General features: G+C 40.3%; 1 pseudogene; it reads left to right on the forward strand.

The window, feature by feature from the left end:
* The first annotated feature begins 13,151 nt into the window (after window positions 1-13,151).
* On the forward strand, window positions 13,152-14,232 carry LOC115255572 (large ribosomal subunit protein bL32m-like; annotated as a pseudogene).
* Window positions 14,233-14,500: the final 268 nt, after the last annotated feature.

Raw genomic sequence — 14,500 nt, forward strand, 5'->3', positions numbered from 1 at the left:
CGTTGACAGGCGCATCAAGCACCAAATTTTTTCATCATTCGAAACCAAAGTTTTTGAAACTTTGGGTGTTTCTGTTGAAACAAACTTTGGTAAACATACTTTCATTGCGGCCTACTTGCCTTTTCAATGCACTGGCCAGCAAATAGATTTTCTTAAATCTGATTTGCGAAAATTAACTCGCAACAGGTCCAAATTTTTCATAATTGGTGATTTTAATGCGAAACACCGTTCGTGGAATAATCTTAAGTCCAATTCAAACGGCAGGATTTTATTTGATCAGTGCTCTTCAGGATATTTTTCTATTCTATATCCCGATAGCCCCACTTGTTTTTCTTCTGCTAGAAATCCCTCAACAATTGATTTGGTCTTAACTGACTCAAGTCAGCATTGTAGCCAATTGATTACTCATGCTGACTTTGACTCTGACCATCTTCCTGTAACATTTCAAATTTCCCATGAAGCGATTTTTAATCCCATCAGCTCTACTTTCAATTATCACAGAGCTGACTGGGATACATATAAAACATACATCGATAGCCATTTAGATGTTAATGTTTCATTGGAAACACATTTTGATATTGACAATGCCCTCGAAACTTTGACTAGTACTATAGTCGAAGCTAGAAGCGCATCAATACCAAAGTGTGAAGTCAAATTCGACTCAGTTATTATTGACGACGATCTGAAACTTCTGATCCGTCTTAAAAACGTGAGAAGAAGACAATTCCAACGAACTCGAGATCCTGCTTTGAAAGTAATCTGGCAGGATCTTCAGAAGGAAATTAAAAAACGTTTCACCGAGTTGAGAAACAAAAATTTTGCAAATAAAGTTTCTCAATTAAACCCCGGCTCTAAGCCGTTTTGGAAATTGACAAAAATTTTGAAAAAACCTCAGAAGCCTATTCCTGCGCTGAAAGAGGATAACAAAATATTATTAACTAATTCTGAAAAAGCACAAAAACTTGCCAAACAGTTTGAAAGTGCGCATAATTTCAGTATAGGTCTCACTAGTCCAATAGAACATCAGGTTGCCCGCGAATTCGATAACATTCTCAATCATGAGAACATTTTCGACAATTCATTGGGCACTGATTTGAACGAAGTGAGATCTATTATAAAGAAGTTTAAGAATATGAAAGCTCCGGGTGATGACGGAATTTTCTATATTCTCATCAAAAAACTTCCAGAAAGTTGCTTATCATTTTTGGTTAATATATTTAACAAATGTTTTCAGTTAGCATATTTTCCTGAAAAATGGAAAAATGCTAAAGTTGTTCCAATTTTGAAGCCTGACAAAAATCCTGCCGAAGCTTCTAGTTATCGTCCAATTAGCTTACTGTCATCTATCAGTAAAATTTTTGAAAAGCTTATTTTAAATAGAATGATGATTCATATTGATGAAAATTCTATTTTTGCCAATGAGCAGTTCGGATTCCGCCATGGTCATTCGACTACTCATCAACTTTTACGGGTAACGAATTTCATTCGTTCCAATAAATCTGAAGGTTACTCCACTGGTGTAGCACTTCTTGACATAGAAAAAGCATTCGATAGTGTTTGGCACGAAGGCTTGATCGTAAAATTGAAACATTTTAATTTTCCACTATATATTATTAAAATTATTCAAAACTATTTATCGGATCGAACACTTCAGGTAAACTATCAAAATTCCAAGTCAGATAGATTACCTGTAAGAGCTGGTGTTCCACAAGGCAGCATACTGGGACCAATCTTATACAATATTTTTACCTCCGACTTACCTGATTTGCCACAGGGATGTCAAAAATCGTTATTTGCAGATGACACAGGTATCTCAGCCAAGGGGCGAAGTTTGCGTGTCATTTGTAGTAGATTGCAAAAAAGTTTAGATATTTTTTCTTCTTATTTGCAAAAATGGAAGATTTCTCCAAATGCTTCCAAAACTCAACTTATCATATTCCCACATAAGCCAAGAGCTCTTTATTTGAAACCCTCAAGTAGACATGTTGTCACTATGAGGGGAACTCCAATAAATTGGTCGGAAGAAGTTAAGTATCTAGGGCTCTTACTAGATAAAAATTTAACTTTTAAAAACCACATAGAAAGTATTCAAACTAAGTGCAATAAATACATTAAGTGTTTATACCCACTTATTAATACAGTGCGAGAAATAAGTATAAAGACAGAGCCGTTTTCCATACAAAATAATCATGTTTAGGGATCAAAATCTCTTTTTCTAGCGATTCGATTGTTATGGAATTTTGTCTGCAACCTTAAAATAACTAGAATTTTGGCTAGAAATATAAAACATCATCCATGAAAACGTTTATATCGACTTTTCAGATTCAAATAAATATAAAGACACATTTTTATATGGAAATAAGTGTCTTTATATTTATTTGAATCTGAAAAGTCGATATAAACGTTTTCATGGATGAAGATTTATATTTCTAGTCAAAATTCTAGTTATTTTAAGGTTGCAGGCAAAAATCCATAACAATCGAATCGCTAGAAAAAGAGATTTTGATCCCTAAACATGATTATTTTGTATGGAAAACGGCCCTGTCTTTATACTTATTTCTCGCACTGTAGAAAATCAAAACTTTGTCGCAAAAACAAATTTTTGATTTATAAACAAATTTTCAGACCGGCCATGTTGTACGCTGTCCCAATATGGTCTAGCTGTTGCAATACCAGAAAAAAGCAACTTCAGAGGATTCAAAATAAAATTTTGAAAATGGTTCTGAAGTTGCCTCCTTGGTATAGCACTAATGAGTTGCATCAAATTTCTAATATTGAAACATTGGAACAGATGTCAACTAAAATCATTGCCAACTTTCGTCAAAAATCGTTGCAGTCTTCTATTGCTACGATTAGTTCTTTGTATAATTAGTTTAAGTAAGGTTAGGGTTAGGATAAGTTGAAAAAATGTATTTCTGACACGCAGGTGAAAAATAAAGCCTGCAAAAAATCTTAACTGCTACAGCAAATGAAATGTAATATGTTATTAATTAGTATTGATAATAGCTTAAATTTATTTCACCAAATTAGGATGATAGTGTGTTATAATACACAGAACACCTAGATTAAGTTGAAGAATGTAAAAATTGATTGAGATGCTAATAAAGATTATTAAAAAAAAAAAAAAAAAAAAAAAAAAAAAAAAAAAAAAAAAAAAAAAAATCCACCCAACACCGAACAATTCATCGAAGGTTTACCATCTGTCACGTCCTTCTGGAAATACAGTTCCAAATGGGCCAATTCAAACTTTCTCCAATCCGGAATCGTTAGTAACATCCATTCTCGGACCTCCAAAAGAGGATATCCCCAGAATCCGACAGGCGTTTTGCCGAGACCCGGAACGGCATCCGCATTGTGAATGTGAAACGCTTCCCGGTCGGTGAGGATTACTCCGTTGACGTCGCTAAGGACGAGGATCATAACTTTCTCTGTCCACTTAAGTTTAGCTGCGAGAGCACTCCGAGTCGGGCACACCTCGTTCCGTTCCGCAAAGAATGTGGCGGCAGCGCAATTCCCGTGGGTAATGTTTTTCTGAGTTGGGATTTTTTATCACGATAAAGCACCATCATAATAAGCAGCACCCACACACAACAGTAGTACACCCCACGCTACTTAAGGAGCAAAGGCAACGCTGAAGTTTCCCAGCGAATTTCCAGCAAATGACGACAGGATGAGGTTTATTATCCTTTGGTTTTCAGTGGAGTGAAGCGAACGAGCGAACATAAAAGTTAAGCTAATGGTGATTGGCATTCCATGAAGTGTTACACCGGATTATGGTCACCGGAGCCAACTGGCGTTAACCGGCACGCGCGAAAAGAAAGTCAAATGCAGGAGCTTTGACTGGAAGCTTGAAGTTTTTCCGAAACGGGAAGCACGAGCGAGCCGGAAGTTGGTTGGCGGAGTTTGGCGTGCAGGATGGTACCAACGAGGAAGGATATGATTATGTATTCAGATTACCTGGCGTTTTGTGTAGATAGAGCAGAGATTGTTGTCTTATTATCAGCATTTCAAGGTTGCTATCGTGTGTCTTTTCATCGATAACAGTTAACTTCTGGGCTCAGAGTTCCTTGGGCAAACTCACAATTTCTGACTGAGACTGCCAAATTACCCTTTTTACATACATGACAATCTGATTATGTCTTTCTCCCAATTTCAAACAAGAAAAGCTCTTTTCTCAAGCAATTCCTCCAGAAATTTCTTCAAGGAAAGTTTGATTCCTTGCTGATAAAGCAAGAAATGACCGTAAAGTACAATTCAATCTATCTAATATAGTATACAGGGGATAGACAAAATGATCGGGACGGCTGTTCGGGCCCTATGAAGTTGATCATCAATATTATCTTCTTTTCTCGATCAGCCTAGATAGCTGTGTAGTATCGGTAGCGATTGTCTCAATTGGCTAAGAATAACACTACGGACCGCCTGTTCCGGCGGCAAGAGTCCACCAACAGGTGACTCCTAATTCATAGTGTGATGCGGCTTCATGCTTACCGTGCCTATGAATGAATGGCTTGGGGGGTCTAATAAAAACCTAACCGCAAACGGAGCCTGTGGAGTACCAGCGCGCCCTCCACAGTATGTTGCCCTTACTGCGCTAACTGGAGCAATGGTGCAGTGGGCCTTGTGTTTCTCCGAGACAATCGACTGCCCTTCTTTAGTCTCACTTGAGGCTAAATAAGGGCGGGATTATGAAGATGTTGTTAATTAGTTTAAATTTTCACCTATATGGTTTCGCATTATGCGATTTACACAGTGTATTCTGTGTATCCTCGCCTTTGGCATTTCCAATCGATACCGATCTGGTTTTGTTGCTGCTGTTCTTTGTTGTGCTGTTGTTGCGAAGAGTTTAATCTTGCCTAGTTTGGGTAGTGGCTACGGTTAGGATAGCTCAGATCAATCTTCAACATAAAAGAACAGCAACAATCAATCTTTGCAGACTTATGCAAAATGGTTCAGCCCAAGTGGCCTTGGTCCAAGCACCTTACTTCCGTAAGGGGAATTTCTATCTAGGAAACCTTGTGAACCCGGTGTTTGTTACTTTCAGTAAACATGAAATGGCAAACTCACGGATCATGCCTCGAACCTGTGTGCTCAATAGTTGCTACACTCATCTCTGAACTAACCACCAGAGATGTATGTGCTATCACAATTGATGTATCTGTTGGAAACCTCAACAGGAAATACGTCTATTGTTCGGTGTATTTACCGCATGATGAACCATCCCCTACGGCTGCTTTCAAACAAGTCATCGCATACTGTACTTCAAAAGGCCTTCCGCTAATTGTTGGCAGTGATGCTAATGCTCACCATATCATCTGGGGCAGCTCAGACATTAATTTGAGAGGTTCCAGTTTGATGGAGTACTTAAGTAGTACAGATCTTGCATTACTTAACATAGGCAACTGCCCAACCTTCATGGTAACTGCAAGAGAGGAAGTGTTAGACATAACGCTTTGCTCTAGTAGAATAAGTCACGAGCTGACCAATTGGCATGTGTCAGATGAAGAATCTATATCTGACCATCGCTACATCTTTTTTTAACATTTAAATGTTACTTCGCTAACATTGAATCCCCGGTCAACAAACTGGGATCTTTTTACTGATTTGGTTGCGGCCAAATTTCATTGATACTCACCATCCATTGACACTCCAAGTGATTAAGATGATACCGTTGATACTACAACGACCTTCATCATGGAAGCTTTTGAAGAAGCATGCCCTCTGCGGTCTGTGAAGATCACAAGAGGAACCCCTTGGTGGAACTCTGATCTGGCGAAACTCAGCAAACAATGTAGAAAGATTTGGAAAAGACGACGTTCGGCTGGTTCGGAGGCTTTCAGGTCGGCTCGCAAGGCCTACAGAAAAGCTCTCCGGTCTGCTGAACGATCCGGCTGGAAAAATCTTTGTACAAATGTTTCCAGTTTGAGTGAAGTCAGTCGGTTAAATAAAATCCTTGCGAAATCTAAGGATTTCCGAGTGAACGAACTTCGTTTGCCAAATGGTGATCTGACTTCCTCTGATGAGGAAGTTCTGGAATGCTTATTCAGCACACACTTCCCTGGATGTGTGGATATTACATCTTCGGATGAATCTGATGTCTTTTCTTGTAGTTACGATTCCCTGGCTTCGGCTCGGAGTATTGTAACTATAGAACCGTACCCAACTCACTTAATAGCTTTGCTCCTTTCAAATCACCGGGAGCAGATGGGATTTATTCTGTTTTGCTTCAGAAGGGATTTGATTATTTCAAACATGTTTTGAAAAAAAAAAATATTTTGCTACAGGGTATGTTCCCAAATCTAAGCGGGATATTACTGTGAAGCTCATTCAGAAACTGGGTCACGCGTTGTATGAAGAAGCAAAGAGCTTCAGACCTATCAGTTTCACCTCGTTTCTTCTGAAATGATTAGAACACATTGTCGATCATCACATCCGTGATGTTCATCTGGCCAATGTGCCTCTTCATGTGAACCAACATGCTTACCAATCTGGAAAGTCCACTGTGACTCTTTTACACAAAGTTGTTTACGATATCGAGAAGGCATTCGCTCAAAAGCGGGTGTTTTCTTAGATACTGAGGGTGCCTTTGACAACGTGCCTTTCGATGCCATATTGGAAGCCGCACGCGGTCATGGTATATCTCCAATGATTTCCAATTGGATTCAACAAATGCTCAAAAACCAACAGCTCTTCTTGACATTGCGTCAAGCGGCGATAAGGAAAATGAGTGTTTGTGGATGCCCCCAAAGGGGGAGTCTTATCACGACTTTTGTGGAATCTCGTAGCAGATACGCTATTGAGGCAACTCAATAATAGCGGTTTTCCTACTTATGGTTTTGCCGACGACTACCTAATATTGTTAGTCGGTATGTGCATCAGTACCCTTTTCGACCTGATGCAAAACGCTCTTTAGGTAGTTGAGGGTTGGTGTCGCCGATATGGCCTTTCGGTTAATCCGAGTAAAACATCTATTGTTCTTTTCACGGAAAAGCGAAACCGTAATGGGGTTCGACCTTTACGTCTCTTTGATTCTGAAATCAATGTGATTGAACAGGTAAAGTACGTTGGAGTCATTCCTGATTCCAAGCTTTCCTGGACACCTCATGTTGAGTTCAGAATCAAGAAAGCTTGTATGGCCTTCGGACAATGCCGGCGAACCTTTGGTACAACTTGGGGTCTTAAATTCAAGTACATATATCAAATGGATCTACACAATTGTTGTTCGGCCAATATTGGCCTATGGATGTCTTGTGAGGTAGCAAAAGGGCAAAATGAGAACGATCCAATCAAAGTTAGGCCATCTGCAAAGGATGTGCTTAATGGCGATGTCTGGAGCGTTCTCTTCAACTCCTACGGCAGCGCTCGAAGTTCTCTTTGACGTTGCCCCACTACACATTCATCCCAAGCAAGAAGCACTTTCTTGCACTTACCGTCTATGGGTACTCGATTTACTAGAGGAAACTCCTGTGAACCGCACATCAACACACACCTCGTTGTTTCCACTTTTGGTGAATTGGGACAAAGTTGTCCTTGCTCCAAGTGACCTTACAATTACTTGTAATTTCCCATATAGGACATTTTCCACGAAATTCCCTTCCCGGGAAGAGTGGACATCTGGTTATCTGGAGAGAAGTATTTCAGACGGCATCCGTATGTTACCTTCTCGAAGGTCAAGCAGGTTCTGATGTTTATTCTCGTGAGCTAAGGCTGTATCTGTCTTACTCACTTGTTAGACACTGCACCGTTTTTCAGGTCGAAATATTTGCTCTTATGTGCGGAGTGCAATCAGCACTTCAGCAGCACGTAATGGGCAAAGTAATATACTTCTGTTCAGATAGCCAGCCTACTATTAAAGCACTTGCTTCGGCCAACTCCAGGTCGAAGATAGTAATCGCTTGTCGAACTCAAATCGAGGAGCTGAATTCGGCAAACTCTGTTCACCTTAAATGGGTACCTGGCCATTCTTCCATCGCTGGAAATGAATTGGTTGGGTGAGTTAGCTCGCACTGGAGCATCACATGACTTCATTGGCCCTGAGCCAGCTATTCCGGTATCCAAGTGTTGGGTTAAGCTTCAGATTGACACCTGTGCTGCCACTCAACACAAACAATACTGGAATAGTTTGGAGTCATGTCGTCAAACAAAATTGTATTGTACTGAGCCATCTCTAGGGGTGGCAAAGCATCTAACAAATCTGTCAAAGCAGAATTGCAGGATGCTGGTCAAAGCATTGACTGGCCACTGCCGACTCAGTTATCACATGGCGAATATTCAGCAAGCTGATTCATTTGCATGTGATAGCTGTGAATCCGATTATGGAACTTCGTATCATTTAATATGTAACTGTCCAGTTTTTGTGCAATTGCGTTTCCGAGTCCTCGGAAAACACTTATTAAGTGAATCTGACTTCAGAAACCTGAATCTTCAGGACGTTCTGTTGTTCTTGACCCGCTGTGGTAAAGAGCTATAGGCTTCCTGTACGCTTTATGCGTTATCACAGTGTCCTTCTCAGGGCGCTGTTTGAACCCAATGTGATACGCTTATGCGTTATTACAGTGTCCTTTTCAGGACGCTATGTGAACCCATTGTGGTACGCTTTTGCGTGTATGACGATTCTATTCCCTTACCTGTCCTTTCCCCTGTCCTGTCCTTTTTCCTTCCCTTCTCCGTCAGGTAAATGATGAATTGGCTCGTGTTCATGGCGATGGCACAAATTTCCCAAATGGAGGAGAACGTGCCTCTGGAGCCGATCTACTGATGCCTGATACTTTATAAAAAATGTACCGGTAAAACATAAAATTTTCTCATTAAAAGTGAAATTTTGCATCAATAAATAATGATGAAATGCTCCATAATGAAATACAAATGCTTCATAGGAAAATGCAAATGTTCCATAAAAAATCAAAATTGACATGTCTACAAATTTGAAAATACATAACTTGTAAAGAGTTCATTCAAATGCGATACCCGATTTTTAAAACCATATAGAATAGGTAAACCAGTAAACACATAGTCTAACTTTTGCTGTCCATCATCAGTTGGCGAAAGGTTTTCAACCAATAAAACAAAACTTCTAAATTCCTGCACCCCAAAAAGTGCTAAACTAGTCCCAATCGCACACACAAACGCGTAAAACACCCATTCCGAACTATGGCCGAGATTTTTCGAATCACCGGAGAGACCAACTTTGAGGTGCTGGCAAAGTTCCAGAGTGAATTAAATATAAATTTTTATTCCAATTTACTGGAAAATCGAAAATGGTGAAGACATAAATTAAAGAGAAAGTCACACCGCACAGACTCTGGTCCTTTCCCAGCGTTGCTGCCGATGACAGTCCGGGTAAAAGGCGGCGCGAGGGAATGCAGGACAAACACAACAAAGTTATAAAACATTCTTCTTGGATGGGTTGTTGAGGGGGGATGTGGGTGAACGTGGGAGGCTACAGAAACGATAGAAAGTGGCTTGGGGTTAAACCAAAAAGCAGAAATTAAATTAAGCTCCTGATTCAGTTTGTGGGATTGAAGAAGGTGAAGGACAGAGTGAATTGCTTTAATTCTTTTTAGATCTTGATTCCAATCCAATTAAGAGCGTACATTTTTGTGCGCTCCAGCGCGCGGTGTGGAGTTGTTCTGCGAAGCAAGATGATAAGACAAAACGATACAAGGTGCTGCTGGTTTCGGATGATTTCTTTTATGAAATTGTCGGGTTTCCCTCGGGGGGAGAAACGCACTAGGGGAACCTTAGTGATGATGTTGTTGAAGGTTGAGGGCATTCGAAAGTTGTAGTAAAGGAAAAACGTCGTAAATCACTGAAATAAATTTCTACTGACAGGTAAGTTGTGTTCGGTCCCAGGTGGGATGGAGACTCCTATCTTGATAAAAAAGATACATTGTGATGGATATAGCTTCTGTTCTAATCAATAAGAAGTTTTTTTTATGTATGTGTTTTCAGAAGTTAGTTATGCACAATAATTGTCAATATACATACTCAACTCATACCGCTTTTTACTACTTTTCCTGTGATCATCGTGATACCTCCTCAAGGTTTCAATATTGTACTACAATTTTAAATACATTTTCTCAATCATTACCTCAGCTACCCCCACTAACCCTGCCTCGCAATCATGCACTTTGTTGAATGTTCATCCATTAGCATTAGCATTAGCATTAGCATTAAGCGAGTCGCACAAATTCGTAGGTGGTACAGTCCTAGACCGCTGTTATGAGGGTTGCCTCCTTCCCGTCCGAACCAAAGCACAAAGATTTGGGACTAATCTCTGACTCTTAGACAAGACTGACGCAATCCTCCAATGGTCGAGCACTGTCCTGGCCACGTCCTTGCGACTGCTGAGGAATGGGAAAGGATGGTTAGTTTTGGACACCTATGAAAAATGTAGACAACTCTACGATCTCTCAGGCCTAGGTGTCACGGGAATTCGGGTGTTGTTAGTGGAAGGGTAAACTCCAGATGATACGCTTGGTCAACGTTCAGGCACACCATTGTTAGTCTTCTTCGAATCCGTTGTCTGCCCGATTCATCCTGGATTCCTCGTCGTCTTGATGGCATTTGGTTGAATTACCAGATTCTTCGGTTGATAATCTGAACTGAAATATAAAATAATATTAACATCGTACGTCAAATAAGCTACATATTAGTGATACGCTCGCCACAGTTGCATATTTTTACAACATTATTTATATCATACGATTAATTTACCTCAAACCTGCTGAAATAAAATGTTGATTAGCAGTACATTGATACAAAATTAACTACAAAACACAAAAAAAGCATCAAACTTTGATCTTGGAATACAGGGTGACTGGTAATTCGTGTTACACCCGAAAGGAGGTGAAAGTAGACCATATTTGCAGCAAAAAATTGTTCTACAGGTAGGTCCGGAAATCACTGCTAAGTGAGTTATTCAAAAATTAGTGTTATTAAATTACCCCATCTTTAAACACCTCTAACTCAGAAACTATGAACCGTATCATCAATCTTAGCGCATGGATAGAAAGCTTAAAGGTTTGTCTTTTAATGATCTTTGGACAGGTAAATGATAAAAAGTCATTTAAGTGCAGAAATTTTGACTTTTATGTAAAAAGTGCCTAAAAATGTACCCCCTTTTCACCTTTTTTGATAGTTTACTCGTGAAAAACGTGATAAATGTGAGAAATGTTCTTCTACAAAACATTCATTTTTTGATACGCTACCAAACTGTCCTTTGGAGCAACATTGTATCTTTCATAGTTTTGTCACAATCTCGAATTCAAAATTTTGTGAAATAAATCAATGTTTTTATTGCAATACTGTCTGGCAACCCTACACGTTTGCTTGCTGTTGGTCGTCGTGCGCATGGCAACGAAGTCCAGCGTCGCGGCGGCGGTCATCGTTTGACAGAGGCAACAGTGAACGGCAAATTTTGCGCAATGTTTATGAATCAATCTCAAGGCATCCTTTTCTTTGGGTGAAGATTCAATTCGCCTAGATGCCATGGCATGCATACACCCACACCCACTCACTGGTGGAATTTAGCGAGATCATACCGCTGGGTGGCACCGTTTTAAGGGATATTCAAACCTACGGGCCGGGACTGGGTCCGGGCCGGGGCCGCGGCCGAGACTCGATAGGGCTTTTGTCGCTTCGTTCTCACTGCACACAATGCTCACCGGGCTATAGCGCCTGCGCACCAGCAATTTATGTTGCGCGAACGCACGCACAGTATGAAGCGGTTGTCATTTATTTTTGTTTTTGTTTCTGTGCACTGTCTCCAGTGTGTTTGATGTACATTCATCCAGAACATTCTTTTGTAATTTCTACAGGAATCTGGGATTCCTCCAGCTTTTTTATGATTTCCCTTGAAGTGCTTTCTGGGATTCTCCCGTAGTTCTTTCTGGAAAACCTCTAATGAGATTCTTCTAGGGGTCCTTCCTGGCATTTCTCCAGCTACTCCGTCTGGGTTTTTGTCCTGGAGTTCTACTAAAATTTCTTCTGGGATACTTTCAAGAACTGGTTTAGAATTTTTCTCCAGAAATTCCTCCAGGAGTAGCTTCCCACAGTTTATTTATTTTCAGTTCAACGGGAAGCCCTCCTGAAGTTCCTGAGAGTGAGTCCAGGAGCTCCCCAGGCATTCCTCTAGGCCCTAGAGTCTAGGGCACCAAGGGAATTTCTTTAGAATTAGCCCAAGAATTCCTCCAGCATTTGTCGTAGAATCCCCCTAGGATTTTACTGGGAATTTCTCCATTATAACTCTGGAAATTAATGCAGGAGCTAATCAATAAGTTCGCCAGCAATAATGCATGCTTCTCCTCAGGATTTTTCCCTAAAATTACTGAAGCACTCAAGGGATTTCTCCAGAAATTCCTGCATTAATTCCTCCAAAAAATCCTCCAGGAAGTCAACTAAAAATTCTTCCAGTAGTTCTTCCAGGAATAATTCCAGAAATTCATCTCGAAATTCCTACAGGATTTTCTCTTCAGGAATTGTAGAAGGAATTCCATCAGGAATTCTTCCAGGGGTTTCACAGAACAATTTTTCAATAAATTGCTCTAAGACTATCTTTACGAATTCCTGCAAGGATTCATCTAGGAATTCCTCTGACGATTTCTCCAGAAATTTTTCCACGGTGTCCCCAAGAATTCTTCCAGTTATTCCTCCATGAGTTCCTGCAGGAATTCATCCCAAAATTCTACCAGGAAATACTGCAGGGATTCCTCCAGGAATTCCTCCAGAAAATCCCCAGAATTCCCCCGTAAATCATCCAGAGATGCTTCCAGGAATTCCTTCAAGGGTTCATTCAGGAATTCCTCCTGGGATTCCACCAAAGTCCAAATAAAGTCGTAGCACTCGGTCTCAAACTGGGTACCACTTCTAGTACTACATTTGGTCCCCGGTACCCAAGTTTGACGTTCGGCTGCCTACCTCTTTTTTAACTAACTTTGTGACTTTTAATGACAGTACCCCACGGATGATGTAGTAGCTTATGACAACAAACTGAATTTGATGTGTTAATCAAAATAGATTATTTCGGAGAAAAGTAAATAGACCTGCATGCAGTCATCTCCACATTATCAGGCTTCGAAGGCTACCACCGTAAAATACATAGAAAATGCGAGAAAACCTTCAGCTTGATCCTCATAGAAGCACAATATACGATGAGTTCTGGTTTGCGTTTCGATCTTAGTCGATTCGTACCTCGGTTCGTACAAATTCTTCCTGACTTTCGATTCCCCACAACGGGTGCTATGGTCATTGGTCAGCCGAGCTAAAGCTGGCCGGCTTTCGGTGGAGTTAGGGAACAGCTTCAGTATGAAGGACCTGGTCGGCAGTGGAATCTTGTGGGCCATTCTGAAGCACCGTCGAACGATGGAAAAGTGGTTGAACCGCAAGTACGGTAGTCCGCAGTACAAACTGAAAATCTTCACCTCGAAGACCCATCTGCTCATTTGTACATCATGCGAAAGTGCCCACGAAGTGGGAGTGCTCTGTCCGACCTGCTACAAGAAAGTTGGCGAAGAAACGGAAGACTTCCATATGAGGATTTAAGCCGCTCGAGAAGAAAGTTGTAGTTCTGTACGATCGGGAAGGTGTGAACAACCAAAGAATTTCAGCAGTGATGGAGAAGACCCGGCCGGTGGGGTTCAGTAAGAATCTGCTGCAGGGAACCATTTAACATCCGGCATGTACGACGGATGTATAACCGGTACCGGAGAAATTGAGTTTATCAATTTATTGGTTTTGAAATAAAATAAATCATTCAAATTACATAATATATCTTATTCATAGTATGAAGTAGAATAGCACCTTCTAAAATAAACTGACTTTGCTACAACCCTCGCCTGGTTGTGTCTGCAGATGCGTCCAATGTGGGCATTGCACATCGATTTCCCGACAGAAAAACAACCTGTTTTCCGAATCTTAACACCCGCTTTATTTCTATTAAAGGGTAGGTTTTAGGGTATCAATTTTGGATCCTAAAATAAAATAAATGTGAAACTGTTTGAAGAAAATTATCAATCAATACGTTACCCATCAGAGTCTAAAGATTTTTTCCTGTTTACATTTATATAAACAATAGTTTGTTACTCATAGCAACATTAGCGGAGTACTAGATTTTCCATCTGTAGAAAGGTGCAAGGTATTATTATACGAAGGTATAATAATTTTTGGGTCTAGTACTTCATGAACCCCGAAATTTCACACCAATGTATGGGACATGAACGACTTAATTTGGACTTTGATTCCACCATAAATTCCTCCTGTAATTGCTGCAGGAGATTCTCTAGAGATTCCTCCAAGGATTCCTCCAAGGATTCCTCTAGGAATTTCTACAGGGATTTCTTCAAAAATTTCTCTAGAAAGTACTCCATGCATTTCTCCAAGAATTGCATGAATTTCCTCCAGAAATTATTCCAGGAATTCCTCCAGAAATTATTTCAGGTACTACTCCAGGAGCTCCTCCAGGAATTTCTCCGGAAATTCCTCAAGGAATACCTCCAGAAAT

This window comes from Aedes albopictus, chromosome 2, assembly GCF_035046485.1.
Source record: "Aedes albopictus strain Foshan chromosome 2, AalbF5, whole genome shotgun sequence".
Taxonomy (NCBI): Eukaryota; Metazoa; Arthropoda; class Insecta; order Diptera; family Culicidae; genus Aedes; species Aedes albopictus.